Source organism: Choloepus didactylus, chromosome X (genome assembly GCF_015220235.1).
Source record: "Choloepus didactylus isolate mChoDid1 chromosome X, mChoDid1.pri, whole genome shotgun sequence".
In the NCBI taxonomy this organism is placed as follows: Eukaryota; Metazoa; Chordata; class Mammalia; order Pilosa; family Megalonychidae; genus Choloepus; species Choloepus didactylus.
Genome location: NC_051334.1, coordinates 135,218,563 through 135,239,462, shown reverse-complemented (window position 1 = coordinate 135,239,462; position 20,900 = coordinate 135,218,563). Strand labels below are relative to the sequence as shown.

The following is a 20,900-nucleotide window of genomic DNA, read 5'->3' as shown; positions in this document are numbered from 1 at the left end:
ACCATCTTGAGAGCAGTGTGGTGGTTCCATAGGATGCTAAGTGTAAGGTAGCCATATGATCCTGCAGTCTCATTATTTTGTGTATATCTGGAAGAAAAGAAAGCAGGCATTTTCATACTGGTGTTTATGGTAGAAGTATTTATGCTTTGCAAAAGATGGAGGTGTTCTAAGTGTACATCAGTGGGTGAACAAAAGGATGAGCTGTGGTCTGTGCATACAACAGAATACTGAGTGGCTGCAAGAAGGAATGAAGTTGTGAGGCATGTTAAGTGAATGAACATTGAGGACATTATATTTAGTTAAATAAGCCAGAGACAAAAGGAAAAATTTTTGTAAGACCTCACTAATCTAAAATAACTATAATGAGCAAATGCTGAGAATTGAATTTGAGAGCCTTGGTTATTAGGGGACAGAACATGGACAGAAATTGGGTAATCAATGATTAAGGAATACAGAATGTTCAATAAGGCTTATTGCAAAGGTTCCTAGATTTTAAGCTCTTTCAGCAGACACACCTATTCCTTAATTTTAACTGTTATTTAAGAGATTTTTATTTTTTACAAAATTAATATTCTCTGTATCACACTATCTAATTTAACATGTATAGTCAGTTTATTTAAACAACATAATTACGTGGAACCCAGAATAGGGAATGAGATCTTGTTATTATGTACAAGTAAATGTAATACACCAATACATTCTAGAATATTTTGTGGGAAAAATGTATTTGCAAAGTACCCATGAGTGACTGGGAAAAGTGTGGAAATATCATGCTACCCCATCTGGGGAATTCATGATATTATCACAAGCATTAGGGACTCCCAATTTAATAAGTCAAGCCCTCATTCTTGGAGTTTGCCTTTATGAAACTTATTCCTGTATAGGAGAAGCTAAGCCTACTTATGAATATAATGAAGATTCACCCCCAGAAAACCTCTTTTGTTGCACAGATGTGGTCTGTCTCTCAGCCAACTCTGCAAATACTCAACCTTCCCACCCCCCACAAATGGGGCTTGACTCCCAGGGTTGTATGTCTATATGTCAATGTGGGACATGACTCACATGGATGAGCCTGGCCCTGGCATCATGGGATTGAGAATGCCTTCTTGACAAAAGGGGGAAAAGAAATGAAACAAAATAGTTACAGTGGTGAAGAGGTTTAAAACAGACTTGAGAGTTCATTCTGGAAGTTATTCTTATGCATTATATGGATATTCCTTTTTAGTTTCTAGAGTATTAGAATTTCTAGAAAGAAATACCTGAATCTGTTGAACTGTAATCTGGTAGACTTGTTTCTTGATAATGATTGTATAGTACAAACTATATAGCTTTTGTCATAGGACTGTGCAATATTGGAAACCTTGTGACTGACACTCACTTTATCCAGGGTTTGGGAAGATGAGTAAAAAAATGACAAAAATATATAAATACTGCAGTGTATAAGGGGTATTGGATGTTTTGCTGTTCTTTTCTATTTTTATTTTCTTTATTTTGGAGTAATGAAAGTGTTCTAAAATTGTGGCAATGAATGCACAGCTCTATAATGAAACTGTGAGCCATTGATTCTATAATTTGGATGGATTGTATATCATGTGAATATCTTTCAGTAAAGTTGCATTTAAATATAATAAACTTTATTGAAAATGTGATTCCTAAATATTTCTTCCATTTTGTAGTTCATCATTTTACTTTCATGTTAAAATCCTTTTTGCACAAAAATTTTTAATATTGATGTGGTCCCATTTATCAATTCTTTCTTTTGTTGATTGTGATTTGGGTGTAAACTCTAAGAAACTATCACCTAACACAAGATCCTGAAGATGCTTGTCTATATTTTCTTCTAGGGATTTGATTGTTCTTGTTCTTATATTTAGGTCTTTGATCCCTTTTGATTTGATTTTTGTATATGGTGTGAGTTTGGGTCTGCTTTCATTTGTTTTCCACATGGGGATTCAGTTTTCCCAGCACTATTTGTTGAAGAGACTCTTCTTTCCTGATGATTGGTCTTTGCCCCTTTATCATAATCAGTTGGTCGTAAATCTTTGGGTTGATTTTTTTTTATTAAATTCAGTTTTATTTAAATACATTCACGCACCATACAATCATCCATGGTATACAATCCACTGTCCACAGTATGATAACATAGTTATGTGTTCATCATCACAATCTCTCTCTGAACATTTTCCTTACATCAGAAAGAACCAGAACAAGAATAAAAAATAAAAGTGAAAAAAGAACACCCAAATCATCCCCCCATCCCACCCCATTTGTCCTTTAGTTTTTAGCCCCATTTTTCTACTCATCCAGACACTAGATAAAGGGGGTGTGATCCACAAGGTCTTCACAATCACACTGTCACCCTTGTAATCTACATTATTATACAATTGTCTTCAGGAGTCCAGACTGCTGGGTTGGAGTTTGGTAGTTTCAGGTATTTACTTCTAGCTATTCCAATACATTAAAACCTAAGACGTGTTATCTATATAGTGCATAAGAATGTCCACCAGAGTGACCTCTCGACTCCATTTGAAATCTCTCAGCCACTGAAACTATTTCGTCTCATTTTGCATCCCCCTTTTGGTCAAGAAGATACTCTCAGTCCCACGATGCCGGGTCCACATTCATCCCCGGGAGTCATATTCTGCATTGCCAGGGAGATTTACAACCCTGGGAGTCGGGTCCCACGTAGGGGGGAGGGCAGCGAGTTCACCTGTCAAGATGGCTCAGTTAGAGAGAGAGAGGGCCACATCTGAGCAACAAAGAGGTACTCAGGGGGAGACTCTTAGGCACAATTATATGCACATTTAGCCTCTCCTTTGCAGTAACGAGCTTCATAAGGGCAAGTCCCATGATCGAGGGTTCAGCACATCAAACCGCCAGTCCCAATGTTTGTGACAACATCAACACCAGTCCAGGTGAGGATGTCCAACACATCTGCACCTTCCCCCAGATCCTCAGGGCTGGGGAGGGGGAGGCTGTAAATATACTTTTTATTATCTGCCCAAATTACTCTGGGATGTGTCACTATTTCACTCCAGCCTTTACTAACCTACCGTATCTCACTTCCTATTCAAAGTTCCATGCAATTGTGGAGTTTGAACAAATCAACTGTAGAGTTGTACTGTTTAGAAAATTTAGATCCTGTGCCAAATAGATATCTCTTCCCTTGGTCTCATATGGAAGTTGAAGTTTTAAAACACAGTCAGTTTCAACCTTTACCCTTTGGCCTGGCTTGCCCTGGTCTTAACCAGACCTGCTTCATTCATATCACTAATTGAAGTCTGGGCTCTTTTTCAGCTTTTTTTTTTTTTAACAGTGGCTGTATGCACTAATACTGACATTCATATCTGCCAAGCTCTAGCTCTGAGTTTCAGGTGTCTCAGAGATATGCATTGTTCCACCAATCAGGTTATTCGTTAGGTGTGGGTTGATTTTTGAACTCTAAGTTTGATTCCATTAGTTCTTTTTATCTATCCTTGTGCCAGTAGCATGCTGTTTTGAATACTGTGGCTTTTTAATAAATTTTGTCAATGGGAAGTGTGAGCCCTCCAAGTCCTTTCCTCTTTTTCGAGAAGGCTTTATCTATTTGGTGCCTCTTACCCTTCCACATAAATTTGATGATTGGTTTTTACATGTCAGTGAAGAAGGCTCTTGGGAATCCATTGAATATATAAATCACTTTGGGAAGGGCATTCCATGTTCAATGATTGGAAGACTTTTAAAAAAATTGTTTATTTTTCATTTTTAAAATTTTGATTATTTTTCATTTTTATTAATTTATAGTTTATCATATGGTAGTTAAAACTGAAATAATTTTTGGAATTTATTGTTGTTTTCTTAATATTCTAATATATGCTCAGTTTTCCTGTTTTATAATCACTTGACAAAAAATTATATTCTCTTTAAACTGGGTTCCAGGGTTAATGGTTAAATGTAAGATATTGACTATGTTTTTTAAGCCTTTTATATCCTTGTTAATATTTTGTCTACTTCATCTATATTGAACATAGACCAGTTAGTATTCCCTGTTATTAATTCTTTGTGTTTACTTATCTTTATACCATCTGTTGTTTCTGTACATAAAAAATTGTTGCATTCACATTGGGTGTAGACATAATAACAACTCATCATCCTGAGAAATGGCCTTTGGCATGATGAAGTGTCTTTTTACTCTGAATTCTACCTTGTTACATATCAAGATCTTGATGGCTGTGCCCATTTTGTTGCTTTTGTCTGGTATGTCAATGCGCATGCTTTTATTTTTAATCTTTTTTAATCTGTTTATAGTATATGTGTCTTTGTATAAAGCATATGCTTGGATTTTGTTTTTTCAGTCAATTTAAAATTACTTTGCTTCTTACCTGAGTCATGACTATTCATATTCATTAGTATGTCTTCTGTATTTGGTCTCAGTTCTATCAAACCATCTGTAGTCTTTCTGTATGTGTTCTCTAAGCAAGATTTAAATTTTTGTTCTAATAACTACCATTATATCATTCTTTTATATAGCATGTGTGATGGTCAGGTTCATGTGTCAACTTGGCCAAGTGATGGTGTCTAGGTGTCTGGTCAAGCAAGCACTGGCCTGTTACTGCAAGGACATTTGTGGCTGGCTAATAAACCAGAAGGCTGGTTTATTAAATCTTCAGTCAATTGACTGCACCTGTGACTGATTACATCCATAAAGGGTGTGTCTTCTGCAATGAGAGAATTCAATTAGCTGGATTTAATCCAGTCAGTTGAAGACTTCTAAGTGAGAAACATAGAGGATCCTCACTTCCTCTTTAGCTACCTGGAGAAGCATTTTCTGAGAAGTTCATTGAACATCTTCATTGGAGTTGCCAGTTTGCTGCTTGCCTTATGGAATTTGGACTTGTGCATAACCACAGTTACATGAGACACTTTTATAAAATCTTATATTCACAGATATCTCTTGTTGGTTCTGTTTCCCTAAAGAACCCCAACTAATACAGTACCTGTGATCTCTTCTTTGTTTTTAAGATCCCTTCTATTATTTTCTAACTATGAGCAATATTGAATGAAGCTAATAACCATTTGTCTCTTATACATTATTTTCCCCAATACCTAAATTTAAAACTCTATTTCTATACTCCCAATAAATACATATTAGACTTCCAGCCAACTCTTTCCTCTTACCATTGATTCTCCTCCTTCTCAACATCATTTTTGATAGTTGTAATGTGCCTTTATTGAAAGAGCATATAGTATTCACATATATTCAACCCCCCTTAGCACCATGCCCTTAGTGAATGCTCACAAACACTCTTTAAGCCAACAATTTTCCAATAATTTCTTGGGAGTCTGAAACTCATTTGTTGCTAGATTACTCATGAAAATCTCAAAGGTACACTATTCCTTGAAGTTTTATATGTTCACAATAATTTATTTATGGTATTTTTGTTTCATATTTTCTTTCTTTGAGTGTCTTTAAAATACTACTTCAGATTGAAAATCCAATAGCTGCAGGGGTGCTGCAAGATGGTGGAGCAGTGAGGCCTGGAACTTAGTCTATCCTCTAGGGCAGCTGGGAATTCCCCAGGAACTGTATGAAACAGTGTTTTTGAGTCTCCAGTGACAAGTCACACATTGTACACATGTTTGGACTGGAAAAAAAGCTGAGATCACAGTGAACATTGTAAATTCCCCCAACCAGGGGTCTGGTAACCCTCCCCACCCAGATCCCATGGACTGCCTTGCAGCTGGCTACCAGAAGAGAAAAAGAAACAACAATCTGCTGAGGGCAAGAAGTGGAACTCAACGAAGCCTCAACTGCAGAATTACTTAGCAAATTAATTAACTAATTTTTGAAGCTGGGGGTGCTGTAGAAGAGCTGGGATCCAAGAAGGTGGGGCACATAAAAGCCAGTACCCATTCCCTGGCTACAAAAAAAGCTTTTTTTCCCTACATTTTTTCCCTTCTCCTTTCTCACAGACTTCTTATCTTTTCCACTTCAATAGCCCCAGATAGGGGTGGAATTGAAGCTGTTGGAGAGTAATTATCAGACAATATCCCAAAGTGTATCTTTAAATGCTCTATACTGACACTGGCAAAACTTCTAAGCTGGGGAAAGGTTTTTTTTTTTTTTTTTTACATTTTTTTTTTAATTCAGTTTTATTGAAATATATTCACAAACCATACAGTCATCCATGGTATACAATCAACTGTTCACAGTATGATCATATAGTTATGCATTCATCACCACAATCTATTTCTGAACATTTTCCTTACATCAGAAAGAATCAGAATAAGAATAAAAAATAAAAGTGAAAAGAGAATACCCAAACCATCCCCCCATCCCACCCTATTTGTCATTTAGTTTTTACTCCCATTTTTCTACTGATGTTTTTTCAATTTTTTAACTTTGTTTATCAAAAAATTAAAAACAAACAGGCAAACAACAACCAAAAAAACCCCACAACATTTCAAACAAAGCAATGGATTAAGGAAAACAAATAACCTAAAATAACTACTTTGCTTCCAATATGTTCCTACCATACCCCAAGAAAATTAATAAACCATGTCCAAACAGAGGAGTAAGAAAAACAAATAATCTAAAATAACTACATTGCTTCCAACATGTTCCTACCATACCCCAAGAAAATTAACAACCCCTAAGAAAACAAAGGAATAAGAGAAAAAAAAAACCTAAAATAACTCTATTGCTTCCAACAGGATCTTACTATATCCAAGAAAGTTTACAAACCATAATCATTCCTGAGCATTCCCATAACATTGAGATTACCCTCCATAGTTTATCTGTTCTTATTAGATTATCATTCCCCCTCCACTAATTGGTATCTCTAGGTCCCCTACATTCTACAGTATAAAACATTGTACATTTTTCACAGAATTCACATTAGTGGTAACATACAATATCTCTCTTTTTGTGCCTGGCTTATTTTGCTCAGCATTATGTCTTTTTTTTTTTTTTTTTTTTAATCTTCATTTTATTGAGATATATTCATATACCACGCAGTCATACAAAACAAATCGTACTTTCGATTGTTCACAGTACCATTACATAGTTGTACATTCATCACCCAAATCAATCCCTGACACCTTCATTAGCACACACACAAGAATAACAAGAATAATAATTAGAGTGAAAAAGAGCAATTGAAGTAAAAAAGAACACTGGGTACCTTTGTCTGTTTGTTTCCTTCCCCTATTTTTCTACTCATCCATCCATAAACTAGACAAAGTGGAGTGTGGTCCTTATGGCTTTCCCAATCCCATTGTCACCCCTCATAAGCTACAATTTTATACAACTGTCTTTGAGATTCATGGGTTCTGGGTTGTAGTTTGATAGTTTCAGGTATCCACCACCAGCTACCCCAATTCTTTAGAACCTAAAAAGGGTTGTCTGAAGTGTGCGTAAGAGTGCCCACCAGAGTGACCTCTCGGCTCCTTTTGGATTCTCTCTGCCACTGAAGCTTATTTCATTTCCTTTCACATCCCCCTTTTGGTCAAGAAGATGTTTTCCGTCCCACGATGCCAGGTCTACATTCCTCCCCGGGAGTCATATTCCACGTTGCCAGGGAGATTCACTCCCCTGGGTGTCTGATCCCACGTAGGGGGGAGGGCAGCGATTTCACCTTTCAAGTTGGCTTAGCTAGAGAGACAGGGCCACATCTGAGCAACAAAGAGGCACCCGGGAGGAGGCTCCTAGGCACAACCATAGGGAGGCCTAGCCTCTCCTTTGCAGCAACCGTCTTCCCAAGGGTAAAACCTGTGGTAGAGGGCTCAACCCATCAAACCACCAGTCCCCTATGTCTGTGGTCATTTTAGCAACCATGGAGGTGGGGTAGGCGAATACCCCTGCATTCTCCACAGGCTCCTCAAGGGGGCACTGCATCTTTTTTTTTCCTTTTTTTTTTTTTTTTTTTAACTTTCCCTTCTTTTTTAAATCAACTGTATGAAAAAAAAAGTTAAAAAGAAAACAAACATACAATAAAAGAACATTTCAAAGAGACCATAACAAGGGAGTAAGAAAAAGACAACTGAAAGGTTTTTAAAAGGGACTTCTTTTTTTTTTTTTTTTTCTTTTTTTTATCTTTTCTTTTTTTTAATTTGAAAGTAACGTATGTGGCTATTTTCTACCAGACAGCCAAGGTTGAAGGTCTAGGCTGGTCTTGGGGGGAACAGAGTATCCAGAACTTCTTTGAATTTCGGATTCACTTCTGAAGAAGGTCTCCACACCAGTCTTTAAGTGACAACTCAGGCTGACTAAAGAATTAAGCTGGAGTTGTCCCCAAAAGAGGAGAGGATAGAAGGGAATAGTGCCCCGAGGAGACAGCTGCAGTTCCTAGGATTGGGAGAGTGGAGGGAGGTACAGCTCAATTGGCAGCCCTCCTTCTGGGATATCAAAACCCAGGGGCTGGAATTCAGATTCCAGCTTCAGTCAGCCATGCCCCTGACAGGCTCAGAGTCTGCAGAGAATTAAAGGTACTTCACCTCCTTACACTGGTGGGGGAACTGTGGGCTGGCAAGCACCACCTGCTGGACAGGATAGGAAAAAAACAAGTAAAGAGACCTCACAGGAGGTTCTCATTCTCAGGGAAAATCCATATCCTCCTCATGAGACCTGGGCCTCTCTAGACTGGGAAAAACTGATTGGGGTTGATCATATCTGAGGAGACTCTCTCACAAAAAGGCTACATAAAGGCAAGGCAAGAAACAGAAAAAAAGAGGTGAAACATTCTGATCAACTAAATAGAACCTAAGTTAGAGGTCTAGAATAAGTTGAACTGAACACCAAAGGTCAGAGAATAAAACCAAACAAGAAACCAATAGGTAAAAGACTGAAAATGAGCTCCAGAATAAACTAATCAAGAAAATCAGATACCTAGACAACTTAAGGTAATGAGATATACTAGGAAACATGAAAATATGGATCAGCCAAAGGAACAAACTAACAGTTCAACTGAGATAGAGGAGTTGAGGCAATTAATGCTAAATCAATTCAATGAACTGAGGGAAGATATAGGAAAAGAGATGAAGGATATAAAGAAGACACTGGATGACCATAAAGAAGAATTCATAAACTTGAAAAACCAAATGGCAGAAGTTATGGGAATGAAGCCACAATGGAGGAGATGAAAAACATGATGGAGGGATGCAACAGTAGATTTGAACAGGCAGAAGAAAGGGTCAGTGAACTGGAAGACAAGACATTTGAATTCATACACACAAAAGAAAAGATGGTGAAAAAAATGGGAAAATAAGAGCAGGGTCTTAGGGAACTGAGTGACATCATGAAGTGAATGAATATATATGCTATGTGTATCACAGAAGGAGAAGAGAGGAGAAAAGGGGCAGAAAGAATAATAGAAGAAATATTCACGGAAAGTTTTCCAACTCTTATGGAAGACAGAAAATTACAGATTCAAGAAGTACAGCATAAGCCACACAGAATAGATCATAATAGACCTACTCCAAGACTCTTACTGATCATATTGTCCAATGTCAAAGACAAAGAGAGAATTCTGAAGGCAAGAGAAAAGTGATCCATCACATATAAGGCAAGCTCAAAAAGACTACCAACTGATTTCTCCACAGAAACCATGGAGGTGAGAAGAAAGTGACATCATATATTTAAGGCACTGAAAGAAAAACTGCCAACCAAGAATTTTATATCTGGGGAAACTGTCCTTCAAAAATGAGGGAGAGCGGTGGCTGTGGGTTGCAGGTGGGTCTGCTGAGCCCACCTCAGGGCTGCCATGAGCATCTTGGCCATGCCCCATGACCTGCAGCTGCCACCCAGTCAGAGGGTCTGGGACATATTCCAAGAGCAAAGAAGACAAACCCTCAAGTAACTTATTTTAGAAAGAAAAACATGTTTTGTATACAAAGAGGAAGATCAAATATTATCCAGTACAGACTGTAAAATGATGACATCTGGACACCAGGTCCAAGAAAGGACAAAAGTTCTGAAACTTAAAACAAAAATGGCTGATAAAGAAAATACCAATAGACCTAATGAAAGCAAAAATAATATAAGGATGGAAAAAGTTGTATTCCTTTAAAACCTTCTAATTACTTAACCAATGCAAATATAGCAGTTGATACATATAATTTTGAGGATAACAATCAAACTCGTCAGTTGTTGCCAATTGAAGATGATCCTTAAAATCAACATATGATATTTACCTAGGCATTTCACTTAAAAAAAAAAAGATAACCAAATAACTAAAGAAAAAATCAAAGCAGGATGCTGCGAACATTCCCAAGAGTCCTGTGCTGTTAGGAACTTACCATGGCCCAATTGCTCAGTCTAAGATTAATTCATTTAGAAAACCCCTGCAAGTCAAAGATGCAAGCTCTGCCACAACCCAGAAACTTTCAGCTACTGTCTCTGAAGCCACAGAGCCTCACCCTGTAAACACCAGCAGTGTAACAGTGAAAAGTAATAGCACCTCAAACAGAACTACCACACAATTTTTGAGCACTACATGTCAGGACAGACAGCTTGTATGAGCTTCTATTAGAAGTCACCACAATAATAGCCATGACAAGGTGAACCAGGACATCAGTGGAACTTCTGCCAAGGTTGCAGTCCAGAAAGGGCCTACTGGAAGAGGATTACTACAGTAAAAAATAGATTTATCTAGGGTCAAAACCAGTTATTCTCAAGAAACAAAAAGAAATGAGCTGTCATCAAGAAACCTGGCTTCTGTAATTATAACCAGGCCTGCTTCATCTACTAACACCAAACTGATAGAAAAGTCCAAAATCATTGGCCAGCAAAGACACACTGCAGCCCAAGCAAACTTTGTTATATCAGCTCAGCCCAAAAAAACTGCAAAGGAGAGAAGAATCCATCTTACTGAGTGAAAAGCTGGCAGAGGAAGAGTGCTGAAAATGTCTTCTAGCTCTGTACTTACTCAGCTAAAACCTGAAGGACAAAATGAAAACCCTGTTGGGTCTTTCTGGACTACCATTGCAGAAGAAGACAAGCAGAGACTATTTACTGAAAAAGTAAACAAAATATTCTCTGAATGCCTAAACGTGATTAATGAGGGGTGTGCCAGTTTGAATGTATTATGTCCCCCAGAAAAGCCATATTCTTTGATGCAATCTTGTGGGGCAGACATACTAATGGGGATTAAGTTAAAACGTTTGGATTAGGTTGTTTGCATGGAAATGCACCCCACCCAACTGTAGGTGATAACTCTGATTAGATATTTCCATGGAGGTGTGGCCCCACCCATTCAGGGTGGGCCTTGATCAGTGGAGCCATAAAAATAAGGTGAGAAACAGAAGGAACTCAGTGCAGCTGAGAGTGACCTTTTGAAGAGGACCTATAGCCAAGAGGGACACTTTGAAGAAAGCACAGGAGCTGCAGATGAGAGACAGTTTGAAGACAGACATTGAAAGCAGACTCTTGATCCAGAGAAGCTAAGAGAGGACAAATACCCCAAGTGCAACTAAGAGTGACATTTTTGAGGAACTGCAGCCTAGAGAGGAACATCCTGGGAGAAAGCCATTTTGAAACCACAACTTTGGAGCAGATGCCAGCCACATGCCTTCCCAGCTAACAGAGGTTTTCTGGACCCCATTGGCCATCTTCCAGTGAAGGTACCTGATTGCTGATGTGTTACCTTGGACACTTTATGGCCTTAAGACTGTAACTGTGTAACCAAATAAACCCCCTTTTATAAAAGCCAATCCATCTCTGGTGTTTTGCATTCTGGCAGCATTAGCAAACTGGAACAAGGGATGATCAAAAGAAGAAATATTGGCCACACTGAATGACCTGGTTAAAAATATTCCATATGCCAAAAAACTTGTTAAATATTGGACATGCCTTGCACATCTTGAGCTAATTGCAAGTCCTATTGAAAATATTATCACAATTTGTGAGAAAGCCATTCTGGTGGGGCTCAGCCTATTGAAGAGGTATGACATGCAATTGTAGATATTCTAACACTGAAGAGTCAAGAACTTAATTTTGGAGAAAAGACCAAGGCTTGTGCAGCAATAGAAGAGATCCAAGAAGTCAACACTGATAATATCGGTGTTAACCTTGAGCCAGGAAAACTGGAAATGGAAAATAAACAATGTAGAATTGTGATATTTCAAGATTGTGAAAAAGAACAAGAGGACAAACCAAAAGAGCCCATCAGTGATGCTAAAACCCCCAATAAAGAAACTAGAGTGAGTTCCTTAATTAAATACAATATTTCTACCACACTCTGCTTGCAAAGTGTAAAAAGAAGGTGGAACTTGATGAAACAAATTCTACATTTAAAGAGCTGAAGTTTCTAATGCTAGTGAGACATTCTTGATGTCTTCAAGATAATAATTCCAAATTGCTAGATACACTAAAAGGCCATTATCTTTGTGTGTCTTCACTGTAGCAGTTGGCAGAAATGGGAAGTGAAACAGATGCTTTTGTCTGCTGTCCTAATGCAGCACTCAGCAGGATGTCTCAGAGGCTGAGACAGCAAAGGAGAAATAAAGCTCTGATGGAGAATGTGGTTTAATATAAATATGGTAATGTACCATGAGATGTTCTAGGTAAAATTTATATTTATGCAAAAGAAGGTTCTTTGTGGTAAGAAGGAAAAGGTGTTAGACTTAGTGGATATTAGTAACTTTAAAACTAGCCTGAATTTCCTTCTTAGTTAAAATTTCAACTTCCATAACACTGTTTGCAGTTTACAGAATATTAGAATGGAGTTACAGATGGAATATATAATACTTAATAACTGTCATTCTAGTTTAGGTAGCATTTCAAAAATTAATAGTTAAACTTGTTTTCTTCTGCATGATATAAAAACTTTACTGTTAAATCATGTCCCTTGAAACATGGCCATTATATATAATGTTTCTCTTCTCCTCACATGTAAATATCACCAATAAAATGGTTTTCTAAAGTCCTGAAGTAATACTTATATTTTGTAGATACCTACTTAATCTCCAACTAAGTCCTGAAGTAATACTTATATTTGGTAGATATCTACTTAATCTCCAACTCTACAGTTTCAAATAAGTGATATTTCATTGTAAAAGATTAGTTTTAAAACAAATAAATGTGATAGAAGATAACCATATTTCATGTTTTATTTGTGTTCATTGATTCCATTTGTGTGACAGTAGTTAGCTTTGTTCTATAAACTGTCTTCTGTTCAGGAGGGTAGGAATTTTATTTCCTTTTTACTGTTTACCTAATATGCATCCAACAAATTAAAATAACTGTAAAAAATGAGGGAGGGATTAAAATAATTTCAGACAAAAAAGACAGTGAGAGAGTTTGTGAATAAGAGACCAGCACTATAATAAATACAAAAGGGAGTGCTACAGGCTGATAAGAAAAGACAGGAGAGAGACAGTTGGAGAAGAGTGCAGAAATGAAGATTATCAGGAAAGGTAAAAGGATAGAGAGGGAAAAAATGAGACATGGCATTTAAATCCAAAAGTCAAAATGATAGAAGAAAGTACTGCCCTTACATTAATAACACTAAATGTTAATGGAACAAACACCCCAATAAAAAGACACAGCCTGGCAGAATGGATTAAAAAACAGGACCCATCACTATGCTGTCTACAAGAAACTAAGTTTAGACACAAGGACAAAAATAGGTTGAAAGTGAAAGGTTGGAAAAAGATATTTCATGCAAACAACAACTAGAAAAAAGCATGTGTAGCTATATTAATATCATAAAATTAGACTTCAAAAGTAAAAAAAAAGAGAGAAAAGAAGGACACTATATATTAATAAAATGGTCAATTCATCAAGAAAGCATAACAATCATAAATATTTATGCACCAAGCCAGAGTGCCCCAAAATTCATGAGGCAAACACTGAGAACACTGAAAGGAGAAGTAGATACCTCTACAAAAATAGTTGGAGACTTCAATACACCACTTTCATCAATGGATAGAACATCTAGACAGACGATCACTAAGGAAACAGAGATGTTGAACTGTACAATAAATTAACTATACTTGACAAGTAGTTTTAGAACACTGCATCCCACAACAGCAGGATGCAGGTTTTTCTGAAGTGCACATGGAGCATTCTCTAGGATACACCACATGGGTCACAAAGCAAGCCTCAACAATTTAAAAAATATTGATATTATATGAAACACTTTCTTGGACCATAATGGAATGAAGTTGGAAATAACAGGCAGAAGGTCATAAAATTCAAAAATATATGGAGACTAAACAACACCCTCTTAGAAAACCAGTGGGTAAAGGAAGAAATTATGAGACAAATTAGTAAATACCTCAAGAAAAATGACAATGAAACACAACATATGAAAACTGATGGGGTGCAGCAAAGGCAGTGCTGAGAGGAAAATTTATTGCCCTAAATGCTTATATTAAAAGAGAAGAGAGAGCAAAAATTAAGGAATTAACTGTTCACCTGGAGGAACAAGAGAAAGAACAGTAAACTAACCCCAAAGCAAACAGAAAGAAAGAAGACAAAGATTAGAGCAGAAATAAATGAAATTGAGAACAGGAAAAAAATAGAGAATTAACAAAACCAGAAATTGGTTCTTTGAGAAAATCAATAAAATTGATGGACCACTAGCTAGGCTAACAAAACAAAAAGGAGAGTTGATGCAAAAGAATACAATCAGAAATGGGAGACATAACTACTGACACTGCAGAAGTGAAGGAGGTAATGAGAAGATACTATGAACAAGTATATGCTAATAAGCTAGACAAAATGAACAACTTCCTAGAAAAGCATAAACAACCAACATTGACTCAAGAAAAGATGGATGAATTCAACAAAATTCAAGTAAAGAGATTGTGTCAGTCATCAAAAAGCTCCCAAAAAAGAAAAGCCCAGGGCCAGATGGCTTCACATGTGAATTCTACCAAGCATTCAAGAAAGAATTGGTACCAATTCTGCTCAAACTCTTCAAAAAAATTTAAGAAGAGGAAAGCTACCTAACTCAGTCTATGAAGCCAGCATCACCCTAATACCAAAATCAGACAATGATACTAAAAAAAAAATAAATTATAGACCAATCACTTTAATGATTATAGATGCAAACATCCTCAACAAAATACTCAAAAATTGAATCCAGCAGCACATTAAAAGAATTATACTCCATGACCAGGTGGAATTTATTCCAGATATGCAAGGCTGGTTCAACGCAAGAAAATCAATTTATGTAATACACCACATTAATTAATCAAAGGAGAAGAATGACATGATTATCTCATCAGTGCAGAAAAGGCATTTGACAAAATTCAATACCCTTTCTTGAAAACACTTCAAAGGATAGGACTAGAAGGGAATTGTCTCAATATAATAGTGGCAACATATGAAAAACCCACATCTAACATGATACTCAATGGGGAAAGACTGAAAACTTTCCCTCTAAGACCAGGAACAAGACAGAAATGCCCACTGTCACCATTGTTATCCAACATTGTGCTGGAAGTGCTAGCTAGAGCAATTAGGCAAGAAACAGAAATAAAAGGCATCCAAATTGGAGAGGAAGAAGTAAAACTTTCACTGCTTGCACATGACATAATTCTATATGTAGAAAATCCAGAAAAATCTACAGCAGAGCTACTAGAACTAGTCAGTGAATACAAAGTGGCATGCTCCAAGATCAACATGCAAAATCTGTAGTGTCCTTATACACAAGTAATCTGCAACAAGAGGAAGAAATCAAGTAAAAAATTCCATTTATGATAGCAACCAAAATAATCAAGTATTTAGGAATGAACTTAACAAAGGAGACAAAAGACCTTTACACAGAAAACTACAAGAAACTGCTAAAAGAAATTGAACAGGACCTTAAAAATGGAAGAACTAAAACTAACAAAAAATTGGAAGACTAAATATAGTTAAGATGGCAATCTTACCTAAACTGATTGATAGATACAATTCAATACCAATTAAAATACCAACAACTTAGTTTGCAGAAATAGAAAAAACAGTAACAAAATTTATATGAAAGGGCAAGGTGCTCCAAATAGCAAAAATATCTTGAGAAAGAGGAACAAAGTAGAAGGTCCAAAACTACATGACTTTGAATCATATTACCAAACTACAATGGTCAAAACAGCATGGTACTGGCATAAGGATAGATATACCAACCAATGGAATCAAATTGAGTTTTCAGAAATAGACCATTGCATCTATAGACAATTGATCTTTGATAAGGTAGTCAAGCCAAAGCAAATGGGACAGAGCAGCCTCTTTAATAAAATGTGTTTGGAGAACTGGATATTCATTTCCAAAACAATGAAAGAGGACTCCTACCTCACACCTTATACAAAAATTAACTTGAAATGCATCAAAGACCTAAAGGTTAGTGCTAAGACCATAAGATTCTTAGAAGAAAATTTTGGGGCAATATCTTAAAGATCTTGTGATAGAAAGATCTGGTTTCCTAGACTTCATACCCAAGGCACAAGCAACAAAAGAATGAATAGACAAATGAGATCTTCTCAAAATTCAACACTTTTGTGCATCAAAGGACTTTGTCAGAAAAGTTAAAAGGCAGCCTATGCAATGGGAGATGATATTATGAAACCACATATCAGATAAGGGTATAACATCCCAAATATATAAAGGGATCCTAAAATTCAACAACAGAAAGACAAACAATCCAATTAAAAATGGGCAAAAGACATGGACAGACACTTTTCTGAAGAGGAAATACAAATGGCTCAAAAACATATGAAAAAAATGCTCAACTTCACTGGTTATTAGGGAAATGCAAATCAAAACCACAATGAGATATCATCTCAAACCTAGCAGAATAGCCATTATACAAAAAACAGGAAATTACAAGTGCTGGAGAGGATGCAGAGAAAGAAGCACATTTATTCATTGTTGGTGGGAATGTAGAATGGTGCAACCACTCTGGAAGCCAGTATGGAGGTTCCCCAGGAAGCTAAGTATAGATTAGCCATATGACCTAGCTTTCCATTGCTAGGTATATATTCAGAGGAACTGAAAGTTGAGACACAACTGGACATTTGTAAACTGATATTTATTATGGCATTATTCACAATTGCCAAGAGATGGATACAGCTCAAATGGCCATCAATGGATGAGTGGATAAACAAACTGTGGTATATACACATGATGGAATATTATGCAGCTTTAAGACAGAACAAAGACATGGAACATATAATATTGTGAATGAATCTTGAGGACATTATGTTGAATGAAATTATCCAGAAACAAAAGGACAAATACTGTATGATCTCACAAATATGAACTAACATTAATGAGTAAACTTTGAGAGGTAAAAGTAGAGAACACCAGCTACCAGGAGATAGAAAGAGGGTAGAGTTCAGGCATTTGATGTGGAAGGACTACAGAATGTTCAGCAGGATTGATTGTATCGATCCTGAAATTGATAGCATAATACTCTGTGATGGTAACACAATATTGTAAGCACAGTGAACAAAGATATCTGTGAGTAAAGCTGAAAGAGGTGGGATAGGAAAATGTATGACACCAGAGGTAAAGGTAGGTGAGAAAGACTGGGTTTGTGTAATGGCAAAAACTGGAGAGGCCAATGACTGTTACTAAATGTACAAATATAAAAATGTTTTTACACACAGGAGAACAAATGAATGTCAGCCATACACAGTGTTGCAAAGGGATGGCATTTGGGAAAAACATAATCAAAGCAAACTTGGGTCTATGGTCAACAGTAACATTGTAATATGCTTCCATTAAATGTAACAAAGGCAATATACCGATGCTAAATGTGTATAAGAGGGGGATTTAAAGGAGGGATATGGGATTCTTGGAAATGTTTCTGTCCTTACTATATTATATTGTACTTATGACATTTTATTTTTTTTCTGTTATAATTTTTATTATTCACTAAAATTTTTTTTTGTAGTAATCAATATGTTTGTGTGCTGATTGTGGTGATAAATGTACAAGTTTATGATGATACTGTGAACAACTGACAGTACACTGCGGATAAGTGTATGGTATGTGAATAGATCTCTTTAAAATTATAAGAAAAATTATAAATAGGGGTAAAAGTGCTAGAGAAATCATGGAGAAAGGGATGTACCTATCTACTGTTGATGAGGAGGCAGAATGATGTAGCCTTTCTGGAGGTCAGTGTGGTGGCTCCACAAGAAGTTAAGTATGTGGGAGCCATAAAGTCCTGCAACCTCATTATAAGGTATGTACTTGGAAGATCTGAGAGCAGATACATGCATGGACATTTGCACACTGATGTTTATGGAGGCAGTATTCATGATTTGCCATGGGTGGAGGTGGCCTATGGGTACACTGACTGAGGTGTATGCATGCAATGAAATATTGAGCAACTGTGAGAAAGAGTGAAGCTGTGAGACATGCAACGAGGTGAATGGCTCCTGTAGATAGCATTTTGAGTGAAGTATAAGAGAAACAAAGGCAAAAACTGTAATGCCTCACCAACATGGACCAACTACAATGTGTAAACTCAGAATTGAATCTTAGAGCATAGCCTAACAGGGGAACAATTATTGTAATGGTCCCTAGATTGTGTGCTCTTACAGCAGTCAAATCTATTCCTGAATTGTAATGGCTATCTTCAAACTCTGAGATGCTGATCCCTTTGTGTATAACCTGATTTGTCTCTGGAACCCTGGGTATCTGTGTGACACCTTAAACTCAGAGCTAGAGCTCAGCAGATATGAATTCCTGTATTAACACATACAGCAATTGTTAAAAAAAAAAAGCTGAACAAGAGCCCAGACATCAATTACAAATATGAATGAAGCAGATCTGGTTAAGACTAGGGCAAATCAGGCCAAAGGGTAAAGGTTGAAACTGACTGTGTGTTAAACTTCAACTTCCATGTGAGACCAAGGGAAGAGATGTTCATTTGGTGCAGGATCTATATTTTCTAAACAGTATAACTTCTACACTCAGTTTGTTCAAACAAAACAATTACATGGAACTTTGAATAAGAAGTGAGATATGGTAGGTTTGTATAGGTTAGAGTGAAATAGCAATGCATCCCCATGTAATTTGAGTGGAGAATAAAAATATATATGCAGGCCCCCCCCCCCCTGAGGAGCTGGGAGGAAATGCAGAAGTGTTGGGCTTCCTCACCTGGATTGTTGCTGATGTTCTCAGAAACATTGAGGACTGGTGGTTTGATGTGCTGAGCCCTATACCATGGGACTTGCCCTTATGAAGCTCATTACTGCAAAGGAGAGTCTAAATCTGCATATAATTGTGCCTAAGAGTCTCCCCCTGAGTACCTCTTTGTTGTTCAGATGTGGCCCTCTCTCTCTAGCTAAGCCACCTCAGCAGGTGAACTCACTGCCCTCTTGCCTACATGGGACCTGACTCCCAGGTGTGTAAATCTCCCTGGCAATGCAGGATATGACTGCTGGAGATGAACCTGGACCTGGCATCATGGGATTGAGAATGTCTTCTTGACCAATAGGGGGATGCAAAATTAAATTATATAAAGTTTCAGTGGCTGAGAGATTTCAACTGAGGTTGAGAGGTCACTCTGGTGGACACTCTTACACACTATATAGACAACAATTTTTAGGTTTTAATGTATTGGAATAGCTAGAAGTAAATACCTGAAACTATGAAACTCCAACCCAGTAGCCTGGAGTCTTGAAGATGATTGTATAGCAATGTCGCTTATGAGGGGTGACAGTGTGATAGTGAAAACCTTGTGCATTGCACTCCCTTTATCCAGTGTATGGATGGATGATTAGAAAAACAGGGACAAAAACTAAATGAAATATATCACGGGATGGGGGAAGATTGGGTGTTCATTTTTACTTTTATTTTTTATTCTTATTCTGATTCTGGTATAAGAAATATGTTCAAAAATAGATTGGGGTGATTAATGCACAACTATATGATGATACTGTGAACAGCTGACTATACACCATGGATTGTATGGTAGGTGAATATATTTCAATAAAACTGAATTTAATTTTTAAAAAATCCAAAACCAGTTCTTTTCAGCCAGAGCCATGCAATGGGCATCTCCTGGGACAACTGGCATAAGTGCCGCAGGCCTGAAGACAAGAGAAAGCCATACCACAAAAGGCAGAAGAATGAACCAGGGCACCTGGCAGTCAACACTATGAATGCTGTTGCACACATTTGTTGCAAGGAGGCAACAAAAAGTACCATGTCTAAGGCTGGATGTGGGGAACCTCTTCTGCTGCTCTGAGTGTTGTACTCACAGATGAGGATCAGTAACATCATCCTCATGCATCCAACCATGAAATGGTAGGCACCAAGGCTGTGGTGAAGAACTGCATTGTGCTCTTAGCACAGAGTACTAGCAGTGGTCCCAGGCCCACTGTTCATCCTCTGTGGGCCCCAAGAAGGGGGCCAAGCTGATTCCTGAGGAGGAAGAGATTTTAAACAAAAGGTGATCAAAGAGAACTCAGAAAAATATGATGAAAGGAAAAAGAACACCAAAATCAGTGATCTTCTGGAGGAGCAGTTTCAGCAGGGCAAGCTTCTTGCCTGCATGGCTTCAAGACCAGACCAGTGCTGCCAAGCAGATGGCACTGCGCTAAAGGGAAAGGAGCTAGGGCTGTATCTGAGGAATGCAAATAGATCCACCTTCCCCCCATCCTAGCTCATGGAGCAAATGTACATATTGTCTAAAAATAAAAGTCCAATGCAAATATATATATATTACTTCAGTAACTTCTGGCTCAAAAAATTGCATTCAACAAATCTGATGCTAATCCGATTTTTAAAATTCTTTCACTTTGAATTCTATTTGTGCCCCCCTCCCAAATTTAATTTTTTTAACAAATGAAAGTTTTCTGGAATATATCTTTTTATTGATAATTCTGGCATTGATTTTCTCAGTTACATTGCACCTTTAAATCATCTTTTATTTCTGGAAAATTTTATTATAATTTTAATTTTTGTAGTGTTTCATTGT

General features: G+C 37.2%; 3 pseudogenes; all 3 read left to right on the top strand.

Annotated features, from left to right (window-relative positions):
* The first annotated feature begins 9,740 nt into the window (after positions 1-9,740).
* LOC119523511 lies at positions 9,741-10,201 on the top strand (annotated as a pseudogene).
* A 271-nt stretch (positions 10,202-10,472) lies between these two features.
* LOC119522358 lies at positions 10,473-12,506 on the top strand (annotated as a pseudogene).
* A 7,464-nt stretch (positions 12,507-19,970) lies between these two features.
* On the top strand, positions 19,971-20,585 carry LOC119522357 (annotated as a pseudogene).
* The last annotated feature ends 315 nt before the right edge of the window (positions 20,586-20,900 follow it).